The 15,381-nt window shown below is 40.1% G+C and overlaps 1 protein-coding gene across 1 annotated transcript in view; it reads right to left on the bottom strand.

The window, feature by feature from the left end:
* Positions 1–15,059, bottom strand: part of LOC117522583 (angiopoietin-related protein 1-like) — a 30,121-nt gene extending 15,062 nt beyond the window's left edge. Inside the window, exon 1 of the mRNA XM_034184014.1 lies at positions 14,884–15,059. The gene's annotated coding sequence lies outside the window, so the exon portion shown is untranslated. The remainder of the gene's footprint in view (positions 1–14,883) is intronic.
* Between the last annotated feature and the right edge of the window lie 322 nt (positions 15,060–15,381).

Here is a 15,381-nt window from a genome sequence, read left to right as displayed (position 1 = left end):
ATGATGACTTGAGACATAACTTGGGACTTGCTGATTCATGACTTGAGAGTGACTTGATGGTGACTTACGTCCACCTCTGCTTTTGCTGAATTTCCTACTAGGCGCATAACCAAGAGACACGTAATATAGATATTTTCTTTCCCCTCTAGCCCAAAGAAGTTTCTGTGCATGCACAACTTAAAAGGCTAAATGGCAAACGAGGATCTCTTGGAGGAGAGTTGTACTTAAAACAAAAATGTCATTTTATTCAAATGTAAGTGATAGTTAAAATAACTAAAAATTTCATAGCAAGTGAACTTCTTGGTCTTCAAGGCTTAAATCCGTGGCTTCTTCAGGTTTAAAAAAGGTAAGATTGCATGGTATGTCCAATGTATAGCCTTAAGTCCACGGTATGTTGGGTTTAGGGGTATTTATTAGCAGAAATGAATACAAAATTGTGACCATCTGTCCATTAGTATATAATTACCTGAAACAACAAATGAATGTGTGTTCACAAGTCTAGAACGAGCCCTTCATATCTACATGGGAGTGAGTCCCTTCATTGAGGTCACCATTGCACAGCGCCATGTTGACACTGTAGCCCAAAAGGGACTTTTGCATTTTGCAGTGCATATAGATGACTGAAGAAAAAAGAAGAGGAACCAGTGGTTGTTCCTCTATACATAATCTACTGGTTGCTAGTGTAGGCTAACAAGTTTGAGAACAGTCTTTTTTTGTAAAAAAAAAAAAAGAGGATCATACATATATAGGGAGTGTGAATCCCCATTGCGAAAGAAGTGAAAACTTGAAGCAAAACAAAATTGTTACCGGTAATGTTTTAATGCAGTTTGCAACCTCACACCTAGATGACACTATATCCTACACATTGGAGCTTTAAAGAGAGATGTGAAACTGTTCAACAAAAGATGATACAACCCCAAATCAGAAAATGTTGGGACAGTGTGGAACATGCAAATTTAAACAAACAAACAAACAAACAAAAACACAGTGATTCCTATTTACTTTAACTTTTTTGTCACTGCAGACAGCATGAACCCTGGATGTTTCATATTTTGTGTAATCAGCTTCCTTTCATTTGTTAATATACGTATACATCTTAGGTGTTTATCTTCCACTTTCTTGGCTAATGTTGTCCTTACATCTCTCAATATTATTGTCTAAATGTTTATGTTGTTTCCCAGTGAATTCTCCTACATGATGCTTTTATTCTGATAGTGTCACTTCCTAGTGTGTTTACATTAGCTTTACTTCCTGTCCATGGACTTATGGTTTCACATGCTTGCTTACTTCCTCCGCTGATTACGTCACACACAATGTCATTGTCCATGTCTCCTCACTCCAGTGCCAGATTGTCTTTCTTTCATGCTTACTTTCTCACGTTCAGTTTCTGTGTTTGAGCTCCATTTCCCGACCCATGCTGTCTCCTTGTGTTTATCGAGCCGAGCCTGCCGATTCCTGAGATATCTGTCTGGTATGTTTGGTCTCTGTGTTTCAACCCTCAGCTTGTTTATCATCATCATCCATTTGCTGCTGCCCTTACGGACAATGTTTCCCACTGGACTGTCTTCCTGTGTACCGAACATCTGACTGTATTCACACTGACACCTTCAGGTTAATTAATTAATTTAATTAGCTTATAATGCGCCAAATCACAGCAAAAGCCGTCTCAAGACGCCTTACATAAAACAAGTCAACATAAAATTGAATAACTAATTAAAAATGAATTAAAAAAATGTCAAATACATAAATAAAAACAGAAGTAAAAGAATAAAACAAATAAAAATAAAAACTATTCACAAGAAAGAGAATAAAAATAGGTTTTGAGTCTTGACTTAAAAATGTCCACGGACTCAGACTGCCTCACGGTCACAGGAAGACTGTTCCACAGGGTGGGTGCATGATACGAAAAGGCTCTTTGACCTGCTGACTTCTTCTTCACCCTGGGAACACAGAGAAGTCCCGCATCCTGCGACCACAAAGCCCGGGCCAGCATGTAGAGTTCCACCAGATCAGCCAGATAAGATGGTGCCAGTCCATGAACAACCTTATAAGTCAATAGCAAAACCTTAAAATCTGCTCTCGCAGAGACAGAGAGCCAGTACAAAGATGCCAAAATGGGTGTGATATATTCAGACCTTCTGCTACGTGTCAGAAGCCTGGCGGCAGCGTTCTGAACAAGCTGAAGACTCCTAATGCTGGACTGTGGTAACCTTGAAAAACAAACATTACAATAATCTAGTCTAGAAGAAACAAAAGCATGAATCAGGGTCTCAGCATCAGCCATGGACAGGATGGGGCGGATCCTCGCTATATTTCTCAGATGGAAAAAAGCAGTCCTAGTAATGTCCCTGATGTGGAGGTCAAAAGACAACGTGGGATCAAAAATTACCCCAAGGTTCCTCATTTTGTCCGTATGATGTATGACACACAAACCCAGACTGAGTGCCAGCTGGTCAAACTGATGCAGATGTCTTGCTGGACCAAGAACCATCATTTCAGTCTTATCAAAGTTTAAAAGTAGGAAGTTACTAGACATCCAACTTCCCACTGATAGAAGACAGTCCTCCAGGGATTTTATGGGAGTGAGATTTCCCACAGTTATCGGCATGTACAACTGCGTATCATCAGCATAACAATGAAAGGCAATCCCAAAACTCCGCAGTATACGCCCAAGGGGTGCCACATACAGGAAGAAAAGCAAGGGGCCTAAAACAGATCCCTGTGGAACCCCTAATCTCATGTCAGCAAGGTCAGAGGTAGTGCCATTATACAAGACATATTGAGAACGACTGGACAGATATGACGTCAACCAGGCAAGGGCACTTCCAGTAATCCCAAAAAAATTCTCCAACCTATCGAGCAAAATATGATGATCCATGGTATCAAACGCAGCACTGAGATCTAACAACACCAAAACCGTAGTGGTGTCTGAGTCCATTACTTGCAGAAGATCAATTACTACTTTAGTGAGCGCTGTCTCTGTGGAGTGATATTTCCTAAAAGCAGACTGCAGTGGCTCAAAAAAAATCATTCTCAGTGAGGTGGTCTACGAGCTGCCGTGAAACCACCTTTTCTAAAATTTTGGAACAGAATGATAGATTTGATATCGGCCTGTAATTTTTCAATACACTAGGGTCAAGATTAGATTTCTTAAGTAATGGTTTAATCACTGCTGATTTAAAACATTTCGGAACAGATCCATCATCATCATCATCAATTTTATTTATATAGCGCCAAATCACAACAAACAGTTGCCCCAAGGCGCTTTATATTGTAAGGCAAGGCCATACAATAATTACGTAAAAACCCCAACGGTCAAAACGACCCCCTGTGAGCAAGCACTTGGGGCTGAGGGAGAGAACCAAGAAAAAGACATGCTGTGGAGGGGAGCAGAGATCAATCACTAATAATTAAATGCAGAGTGGTGCATACAGAGCAAAAAGAGAAAGAAACACTCAGTGCATCATGGGAACCCCCCAGCAGTCTAAGTCTATAGCAGCATAACTAAGGGATGGTTCAGGGTCACCTGATCCAGCCCTAACTATAAGCTTTAGCAAAAAGGAAAGTTTTAAGCCTAATCTTAAAAGTAGACAGGGTGTCTGTCTCCCTGATCCGAATTGGGAGCTGGTTCCACAGGAGAGGAGCCTGAAAGCTGAAGGCGCTGCCTCCCATTCTACTCTTACAAACCCTAGGAACTACAAGTAAGCCTGCAGTCTGAGAGCGAAGCGCTCTATTGGGGTGATATGGTACTATGAGGTCCCTAAGATAAGATGGGACCTGATTATTCAAAACCTTATAAGTAAGAAGAAGAATTTTAAATTCTATTCTAGAATTAACAGGAAGCCAATGAAGAGAGGCCAATATGGGTGAGATATGCTCTCTCCTTCTAGTCCCCGCCAGTACTCTAGCTGCAGCATTTTGAATTAACTGAAGGCTTTTCAGGGAACTTTTAGGACAACCTGATAATAATGAATTACAATAGTCCAGCCTAGAGGAAATAAATGCATGAATTAGTTTTTCAGCATCACTCTGAGACAAGACCTTTCTAATTTTAGAGATATTGCGTAAATGCAAAAAAGCAGTCCTACATATTTGTTTAATATGCGCTTTGAATGACATATCCTGATCAAAAATGACTCCAAGATTTCTCACAGTATTACTAGAGGTCAGGGTAATGCCATCCAGAGTAAGGATCTGGTTAGACACCATGTTTCTAAGATTTGTGGGGCCAAGTACAATAACTTCAGTTTTATCTGAGTTTAAAAGCAGGAAATTAGAGGTCATCCATGTCTTTATGTCTGTAAGACAATCCTGCAGTTTAGCTAATTGGTGTGTGTCCTCTGGCTTCATGGATAGATAAAGCTGGGTATCATGTGCGTAACAATGAAAATTTAAGCAATGCCGTCTAATAATACTGCCTAAGGGAAGCATGTATAAAGTGAATAAAATTGGTCCTAGCACAGAACCTTGTGGAACTCCATAATTAACCTTAGTCTGTGAAGAAGATTCCCCATTTACATGAACAAATTGTAATCTATTAGATAAATATGATTCAAACCACCGCAGCGCAGTGCCTTTAATACCTATGGCATGCTCTAATCTCTGTAATAAAATTTTATGGTCAACAGTATCAAAAGCAGCACTGAGGTCTAACAGAACAAGCACAGAGATGAGTCCACTGTCTGAGGCCATAAGAAGATCATTTGTAACCTTCACTAATGCTGTTTCTGTACTATGATGAATTCTAAAACCTGACTGAAACTCTTCAAATAGACCATTCCTCTGCAGATGATCAGTTAGCTGTTTTACAACTACCCTTTCAAGAATTTTTGAGAGAAAAGGAAGGTTGGAGATTGGCCTATAATTAGCTAAGATAGCTGGGTCAAGTGATGGCTTTTTAAGTAATGGTTTAATTACTGCCACCTTAAAAGCCTGTGGTACATAGCCAACTAATAAAGATAGATTGATCATATTTAAGATCGAAGCATTAAATAATGGTAGGGCTTCCTTGAGCAGCCTGGTAGGAATGGGGTCTAATAGACATGTTGATGGTTTGGATGAAGTAACTAATGAAAATAACTCAGACAGAACAATCTGAGAGAAAGAGTCTAACCAAATACCGGCATCACTGAACGCAGCCAAAGATAACGATACGTCTTTGGGATGGTTATGAGTAATTTTTTCTCTAATAGTTAAAATTTTATTAGCAAAGAAAGTCATGAAGTCATTACTAGTTAAAGTTAAAGGAATACTCGGCTCAGTAGAGCTCTGACTCTTTGTCAGCCTGGCTACAGTGCTGAAAAGAAACCTGGGGTTGTTCTTATTTTCTTCAATTAGTGATGAGTAGTAAGATGTCCTAGCTTTACAGAGGGCTTTTTTTTATAGAGCAACAGACTCTTTTTCCAGGCTAAGTGAAGATCTTCTAAATTAGTGAGACGCCATTTCCTCTCCAATTTATGGGTTATCTGCTTCCAGAGGTTAATGAGAGATTAATAATTTCCAGCGCAGTCGACCCAAGAGTGGGCCACAGGTCCTTAAACAGTTTTGTTGGTATGTGATCAAATAAACAGGTTGTGCTTTTTGTAGACGCCACAAGTTTCGTCAGCACGCCTAATGAAATACTATTAAATTCTGTCAATCTAGGTAACACCTCAATGGTAGCGCCCACCTCCATAGCAGGTTTTAATGGTTGGGCTGAGGCATGCTGAGATATGCTCAGCCTAATATCTTCTATTTTCTTCTCAAAATAATCTAAGAAATCCTGTGCTGAAAAGGGAGAACAACTAACAGGTAGCTGCCCATGAATAAGAAATGCGACTGTGTCAAACAAAAACTTTGAGCTATGTTTGTTTTTACTGATTAAATCAGAGTAATAGGTCCGCTTCATTGCCAGTAGTGCATGCTTATAATCTAAAATAGCATCCCACCACACAAGGCGGAACACCTCTAATTTGGAACTACGCCATTTCCGTTCCAAACCTCTAGCCTTCTGCCTGAGGTCACGCAAATAATCACTGAACCAAGGTGACTGTGCCTTAGGAGGGCGTGACCTTAAAAGAGAAGGTGCAATCTTATCAAGTGTAGTTTTAAGCTTTAAATTTAGACTATCCGCGAGGCTGTCCACTGATTTAGCATTCTCCAGACTCAAAGCTAAAATATCAGGTAGTCTGGCCTCAAGTTCAGTAATAGTTGAGGGTTTAATATGACCCCGCAGTTGTAGACAAGGTTGTTGTTCCACTAAACGCAGCAGTGTAAATGTAAACCTGATAAGTGAATGGTCTGAGACTATAGATGCGAGAGGCAAAATGTCAATATTTGTGACAGCACACCCATGTGCAAGAACCAGATCCAGGGTATTTCCACTAATGTGTGTTGGGTCGTGAATGCATTGCTGGAATCCTAAAGCATCCACAATTTGCATAAATGATTTGCTAAGGGATCAGAGGACTTATTTATATGAATGTAAAAGTCACCAATAATCAAAATGTTATCTGCACTAGTTGACAAACTAGAGATGAATGCACCAAATTCATCTAAGAAATCAGAATATGGACCAGGGGCCTATAAACAGTGACAAAATAACATAGCTGAGCTCCAGTTTTATGACCCTGACAGTACTTAGCATCATGGGCATAACGGAGAGTCAGATGCTCAAAGGAATTATATTTGTGACCCCCCAACAGCTAATAAAGAAAACCTAGATTTATAAATAAAAGCAACACCCCCGCCTTGCCTCACACGACGAGACATGTGACTAAATGTGTATGCTGGTGGACAGGCCTCATTCAGAGGAAGGAGACTTGTGGGTTTGACCCAAGTTTCACACAAGCCAATCATATCTAAATGATGATCTATGATTAAATCATTAATCAACAATGATTTCGAGGACAGTGATCTGATGTTCAGGAGACCCAGGGTAACGACCTCAGTGGGGATGACAGTCTCACTGTTGGGAACCCAGCAAAGCAAGCCCAGGTTCCGAGAGCGCCACTGGCGCACATCAATCCGGCAAAGACGTGGATGGCCGGGCCGACAGTCCTTAGAGCCAGCCAGCGGCACCACACAGGCTTTAACCGGATCCACAAGGCGCCAGGGCAGCACAGATCCTGCCAGAATTCTGTGCGCAGCTTGTCCATCCTCAGGTTGTTTCAAATATAGATCCTATTATTGAACATAATTCTCATCCTGTGTTGTTTGTCTGCCACAGTTCCATCGGTTGTAAATAAAGACTGTAACAACTTTTTATCAGTGTGAGATGTTGCTTCGGGGTTGTTGTATCACCAGTTTTACACATTTTTGTGCAGAAATGGTCTGTTTCACTGACTGATGATCACAGCTGCAACTAATACATCATCAATCCAGCATCCACTAACCATCCAGCAACACATCTGTGGGTTATTACACAGACAAAAGAAAGTTGCTTTTTCGATTGATCTGACTAGAACAGTGTCTGTCGGAATTATGTATTCTTATAGAAAAGTAGAAGATTTGTTGATGATCCTTGTCAAAGCCGGCGTGTGAAAACGTTCCACCTTGTGATAATAAAGCAAGAAGCATCTGTATCTGTGGCTCACTCAGGCATCTGTTTAAGGCAGAGAGTGATTCATCTTTGTCAACAATCTTTGTTGATGCAGGTGTGTGAGAACCAGAGAGAACATAGAGAGGGCCGGCTTCCTATATGCTGCATTGTAATTGGCTGAGTGCCGGCCGCCATTTTGAATGTGTGTAACTGGGAGTTGCTATAGACGCACAATGGCAGTCTTTTTGTCAATCTAGAGTCGTATTGGAGACAAAAGTTTCTGTTTATGTGCATTTTTCATGACCATAGATCATAACTATCATATCAGCAACATCAGAAAAACATCAAGATGTAAAGGAAATGAGTGTTCGGCTATCAACTGCATCAAGTACACTAAAACAAACAAGGAAGTGGCATTCTACTCCTTTCCAAAAGGCATCGTTAAGAAATGATTTGATCCACTGACATCAATAACCTTTTTGCTTAATGATTCCCTTAACGTTCCTTCACAGTGGCCGTTCTTTTTGGGGGTGTTGGTCAGGAAAATGATCATTTCTGTACATTGATTACAGACCCTGCAGTGGGTCTGTAATCAACTTTTCTGCAGCACGGCTTTGCTTTGAACCTTGAAACAATCGAAGCAGAGCTTCGATCTAATGCTTTGTTGATTCATTGTTTTATTTCACTTTATCTTAATTTTCCCCCACTAAAACCCTAAAGAGTATATGTCTGTGAGTAATATTTACCTTTTTATGTTAAACCGTTATGTTAAATTGTCTTCTGAAAGAGTTGATAGATGTATTTTATAACTTAAAATGGGACCGATGCTAATGCATTAGCATGTCTATAGCATTTTCAATGTTAAAGTTAGCATTAACCTGTTGCAGCTGTCAGCATGTTTGTGTATTTGTTTTCTGTATAATGGCTCAGTGTTTGCTGTCGTAAAGAGTCAAGTGTATTACAAATTGTAATATTTTTAAATAATTTTTGTTTATATATTAATAATAATAATAGCAGGGGTGGTGGCCAAGTGGTTAATGTGCTTGGTTTCAGTTTAGAAGGTTCCGGGTTCAAATCCCACCCCTGCCACATTTCTCCATGTAATGTGGAGTTGCGTCAGGAAGGGCATCCGGCGTAAAACTTGTGCCAATTCAACATGCAGATCCACCTTGGATTTGCTGTGGCGACCCCAAGTACAAACAAGGGAGCAGCCGAAGGGACTTACTTACTATTAATAATAATAATAGCAACAACAACAATAATCGTAATAACAACTAATAATGCTACAATACAATTTTAGAGAAAGAGACTGTCATGATTCAGCCGGGTTGGGCCTGGCTGTTATTATTTTGAAGCCTTTTTTCCACGTTTGTGTTCTCCTTCATTCCATGTATCATAGTCATGCTTCTGCTGGTCTTGTTTCTTGTCTGGTTATGTTCCTTTAGTTATTTGTTGCACTCTGTTTGCCATTTATTTTGTGTTACTTTATTATCCTTTAGTCACAGGGTTTTTTGTTATTTACCTGCAGTGCTGCTTATTTGATTATGTTCCATTCATTGGTTATTGCATTTTCTGTTTATCTGTTATCTTGTTTATTATTTGCGTTATTCTCTGTTTTTCAATAGTTTATATTGGCTGCTCACATTTGTGATTTCAGTTATGCTTTTATGTCTGGTTTTGTTCTCATGTTCATGCTCTATTTTTGTCCTCTGTTTGATTTCTGTTCTGTTTGCCCTCACGCCCATCCGTTTTGGTTCATTTCACTTCACTGTACCTGCCTCACGTCTTTCACTCACACTCTTGTCACTAGCTCATGTGTCTTTGTCTTTTACATCACTTCACGCAGTTTCCCTTCCTTCACTATCTTGCACAGTGTTTACTCTTTAGCCAGAAGCCACACCCCTTCTAGATTGTTCCTCACATGCACCTCCTTTACACCACCTGTCCCTCACTTCTCACTGATTAGCCCACAAGTATTTAAGCCTCCACAGTCTCACGGCTCTCTGCCAGATTGTAGTCTCTGTACTCTTTCCAGCGCCCTTCACAGTCTTGTTTTTGTCTTACCTTGTTCTGACCATTGCTCTGTACCTCGACCACGCCTTTTGCTTCATCCCGGATGTCTGAGTGTGCTTGTGCCTCTGATCCCTGCTCATTTGTGACTACGTCTCAGCCTAATCCTGTTTGTACCTCTGCCACACTGACTGATAACCTGTGTACCGAAACCAAGCCTGGAATAAAGACCATGATTTCTCCCACACCAAAGCCTTGTCTGGGGGTTTGCATTGAGGGTCCAGCCATCCCTGGTGATGGGCTCCTGCCCACCCTGACAGAGACAAAAACAACCTGATTAAAAACACAACAGAAAATATAAAACTAAATATAAAATATAAAACTAAAAATATAAAAGATCAGGCTGCCTATAGGTTATAATATACTTACAGCGCCTTATTTTCCACTCTATACGCTCTACAATCATAACAGCTGTTTAAATAAACGTAATAGTAGTTCCTTGTGTTCTAAAGTCAAATAGTGCATTACAGTAGCTTGTACTACAGTCAAGAGAAGTTTTGTTTACAAAACATCACTCCACTGCAGCAGCCAAGCTGCCCCAGTTACACACAATCAAAATGGCGTCCAGATTACATCATTTTGTGGGAGTTGGCCCACAAAATGATCTCTCTGGTGAGAATGTTAAGCCTTGTGCCAATAATGAAGATGACTTCAAAATAAAGGTTTTGAAAATTATTCCCCCAAATTTTCATAATAAAGGATGCATATCATCATGCTATGTGCAAGCCGATCTGACAAACAGTCAGAGAGATATGCGAGCCACACACACACACACACACACACACACACACACACACACACACACACACACACACACACACACACACACACACACACACACACACACACACACACACACACACACACACACACACACACACACACACAGATGTATCTTGCTTTATAGATAGATGCATCAAAGTTCACCCTATGCTAAATGGTTTGTGATGATTATATGTCATCTCAATTTGATAAGTTACAAGATGATGGCATTATGGTAGTTGAATTTGAGTTTTCTTGTTAACAAACTGGAGGGGATGGGCTCATGCATTCATTAATCTGCTTCAGTGTGATGGATGAAACACTTAATGGGTCTCAGCAAGTTAATTTATTGGGATGTTCTCGACAACAAACAACAGGCTGTAGGAAGCATTAGCTGTCAATCAACCATGACCATATTTTTGCAAATGATTAATGTTTTTTTCTGGGTGGGCTCAATCAAAAGCTGCCCAGATATTGGGAGTAATTTTTTTTTAAATTGACATGAATTATAGGAGAGGTAACTTGGTCACATTCAGATCCATGATGCTCAGTTTGATCCCTTTCTCAAATATTTGCCATGCCCAGCATTTTGTCTGCTCTGAAAGTCTAAACAAGATATAAACTGAAAGCATTCAACAGTGTTAGCCATCTGAAGAACTGAAGAAAATGCATGGCCAGTTTCAGTGATTCAACTTTTTCAGAATTAAAACTTTTCATTGACATATTGATATTGAAATATCAGTATATAGCAAAACAGTAGAAGACAGCAGGTGGTTGTCCTTATGCAAACTGGTAATGCCAGTTTTGCCTTGTTTGTATAGCTAAAATCAGACATGTTGGGGAATAAAATAAACTGATGTATTTGAGTAGCGGCAAAAGGGGCAGAAATCCCTGCTTCCTGAGTGTTCTGGGGTCCATTTTGGAAAGGAAAACTCCCGTTGTGATATTATTGGTTTTGACAGCACCACGAATGGAACAGGGGCGGGTGATGTCCAAAAATTCACGGTAAGTGAAAAATCCCTCCTTCCATAGTCAGTCTGCTTGGCACTGAAAGTGGAGCTAATGGTGAGCCAACTGCACACTGCCAGATTTTAACAGTCAGGTCAAATACAACCAAAACCGTGAGATGCGTACGGCCGAGAAGTCTAAGTGGCCGTCATTGAACATTTCTGACAGGCTGACCCACTTGATATAAATACTGACGAGAACCAGTTCTCCCAGGCCAGTAACAAATGCCAAAGATAGAAAAAATAAGCTTAAGACAGAAATGCCAGGAGCTTTGATTCATGTCTGTGGTCTCGTCCTGATGTTTAGCTGCACTGGAGAGTCCTGACCACAGTTAATGGAACTGATCCCAGAGCATTACCTAAGCCCAAAGTACTGTTTTCACAGAATAATGGCTTTTTATTGCTGCTAAGGAAAAAAAAACATACCTTGAATATATACAATGTCAAGGTTTTGTGTTTTCATAAAGCACAATGGCTTATTGACAGAAATAATATAACTGAGCCAAGGTTGATTTTTAATAACAGCTTTGTTTGTATCAAGAGTTTAGCAGCACAAATTTTCCCCAAACCCCATATTTTAAGTATAACGTATAGAGCCCAATTTTGGAGCGGGGAAAAGGAATACTTTTTTTCATCTGACATCACAGTGCCCCAGTTCCTACATCTTAAACATTAGTGAAGTGCTAGAACTCTCTACTTCTGTCACCCCGGAAATACACATATATTTAATGCATAACTCATCAGTTAGCAACAGAATTTCAATGTATTTTGCAGCCGAAGCAATTGTAGACTCCACGGTATGCAAAAAGGGGTTTACATTAGTATTACAGCAGAGTTCCACCATGCTTACACCATTACATGGAAGCTCACTTTGCAATGTGTGGACTTTTTCATAGTTGCATACAGTGGTGATGTACTCGTATTAAACAAATAAAGTGAGTTATATATATTTAGTGTATCAGTCATCAGTTTGCCGATGGAATTTCAACTATGTTCATACCCGCAGTGGTCATAGACTCCACTCTATGCACAAATGAGTTTTCGCTGGTTTTAGGGCAAAGTTACAGTGCAGTTATGCCGCTACTTCGCTATACCTCCTTCTATAGAGGAACAATAGCAAGTGTACTAACCAGTAGTATCTCTCTGTGGTATGAAAGTAGCAGCCTTGCAAACAGGAAGGCACTGGGGAGGGTCATAAGGGCAGCAGAGAAGATTATTAGGGCCAGGCCGCCAACCATTGGCGAACTGGCAGAGTAGCACTGTTTGTCCAGGGTAAGAAGGATAATCAGTGACACTTCACATCCCTTTAACAATCTGTTTTCCCTCCTGCTCTCAGGTAGACAATACCGTAGCCTGACTTGCAAAGCAAGCAGATTCAGGGACAGTTTTTACACAACAACCAAGAGCTGTGCAATATAGAATGTAGGACATAGAATATACTGTAGCATCAGGTATCAACTTTATCCTTGTAGCATCTTCATATGTGCAATATCCTTTGTCCTTTATTTATTGATTGTATGTTGTGTATTTACAGATACAAAGATAGTTATCGGTAGGTTGAAAAAAAAAAAACTATTTATCACTATCACACACCTTGGACTGGTATTCTGTGCTTTATTCTGTGTTTTTTCTGTTTGAGCAGTGCATCAGTATTTCATGTGACACCATCTGTGATGTTTTTTACTGAATGACAATAAAAACGAGTCTAAGTCATACTGTAATACTTGTATGTACAGTATATTCCCTGTCTCGCACACCCTAGGACCACAAACATTCCCCTGGGACCTAAACCTTTAACAGATCTTGCTAAACTTTATCATAGATTGTAACCCATACAAGTTACTGAGGGCAATGTGTCAAAGCTCAACACACATCAGCTTATTATTTCCGAGAGAGCACTTTTTCCTGTCTTTCCGTAATCACGGGTCATCTCCCTCAAAAGCTCGGTGTCAGCAATTGGCTCGTCTGCGCGGCTCCAACCACACAATATGAATCTTAGAGAGTCCCGCCTGACAAGAGTGACAGTGTTTACACAGAGGCTCGCAGCGAGACTCAGCCAAGGCTGTGAATCTCATCGGCAGTTATTACCACCAGGTTTCTCTGTGGCGTTCGCACCCTGCTGGTCTTCATCAAGTCAGCCACATCAGCCATTTAAAAAAATAAAAAATAAAAATACATTGAGTTGTTAAAAATATGTGTTTTTTTTCCTCTTCGTGCTCAAAGCCAGACCCAGAAATATCATCCGCATTAATGCAGCCCTTTGCAAGCAGACAAGTCAAACTTTGCAGAGGTTGGTTTTCTGGAGGAACACGACAACACAAGGGGAACCACTGACCAGTTGACCAGCGGCAGTCTTCTCAATTATGCTACCTCTGAATAAAAAAAGAAAAAGAAAAAAAAATGCAGTAGAGGAAAATCTAGTGGTTCCTGCTGAATTGGCAGCTTACTGAGCCAAAACCAACAATCCACTCTGTCAGTCTGACCGACCATGATGATGCATGATTATTACACATAGTGAGTTTATATTAGCTATGTGGATCTACTCTATGCTATTCAATTTTAACACATATAGGTGCTTAAAAATGGGTAGATAATTACTGTAATACTCATTACCTCTGCCAAGGAGGTAATGTTTTCAGTGCTATTTGTCTTTGCCTTTTAGTAGGATTATGTAAAAAGTGAAGAGATTTTCATGAAACTTGGTAGAAGGGCGGGGTATGAGCCAAAAAGGAAACCATTAACTTTTGGAATGGATCTGGATAAAGGAGTGGATCCATCATATGTTTTTTTTTCTTTTTTACATTCTTTAACATTGCGAAATAGGGCAATTTAGCAGAATTTTGTCAGTTTCTCAGAAATTATTGTGGGGGAAGATATCAGGTATTCACATTAGGAGACATTTCAACAATTTATTTGATTCGGTGCAGATCCCTATAAAGATCCACATTTTATGTGTATGTATTTACGCAAACACAATATTTATTTTGTTGGAATGAACACAACAAAATTATTAAACTTAAGTACTGGAAAAAAGTTATTCTATGAGCATATTTGGAAGATCACAGACTATGTGGGTAAAATAAATAAACAGTTGCTTACACTGATTTACACTCACCCAATATAAGTGAGGAAGTCAGTTGTCATATCAGTGCTCTCATTACACCAAGAGAAGTACTGCATGAGGAGACAGATTACTGTATTTTTCTTCTCCACCAGATTTCTCTTTATGAAACCTGTGGTTAAAATATGTACTTAAGTCTTGCCGGTGGTGTGTGCTCACAGAACACTTCTAGGTCCTCATCCATTTATGAACAGTTGTCTAACCTCTCCAACTTTAGCTAAACGTTCACTGTTCTTCTGCAGGATTCATATCACCCTGATTTTTATTTTGCCTGTGAATTGCAATTTTGTTTTTAAAGCGATGTCATCTAAGTCTGAGCACTTAAGCAAAAAAAAAAAAAAAAGGAGGGGGGGCAATCATCAAAAAATGTATGTATTGAATAAGAAATCTTAAAGAATTGTTACCTGTGTCAGAGGTGCAGACAGGAGCCGGGTTGGTGTCTTAGTTATGTCTTCTCAGAATCCTTATGCTGTCCATTCTCCACTGCAGACTCTCGGTGCCCCTCAGTCGCCCCCTCAAAGCGGTGTTGCAGGAAAGCTGTGTCCTGTAGGAGAACAGAGGGTGGTCCACACGGAAAGAGGGAGGCTGATGGTGTGATTTTCTCTGTCGGATGAGGAGAGACTGGCCCTGCCTTCGTCCTCTGATGTCATGTAATGTTTTTGTACTCCTAATTTAAAGTTCCGCTACAAATGAAAACGATACTCAGACATCAGATTGGCTGTGAGTCAACCAGAGTGGTGAAGACCATCAGAACAGCACAAGCTTTAAATCAATTCAGCTGTCAACAAGTTTGAAATACTTCATGTTTCTGGGCTTAGTGCTGTCTCCCTCACATGCAACTTTTATGACATACAGAACTCTGTCACTGTCTAACAAGTCGACGACACGTAGGCCTGCGTTAA

This window comes from Thalassophryne amazonica, chromosome 12, assembly GCF_902500255.1.
Source record: "Thalassophryne amazonica chromosome 12, fThaAma1.1, whole genome shotgun sequence".
Taxonomy (NCBI): domain Eukaryota; kingdom Metazoa; phylum Chordata; class Actinopteri; order Batrachoidiformes; family Batrachoididae; genus Thalassophryne; species Thalassophryne amazonica.
Note: the sequence above shows the minus strand (reverse complement) of the source record. Positions and strands in the feature narration are given on the sequence as shown.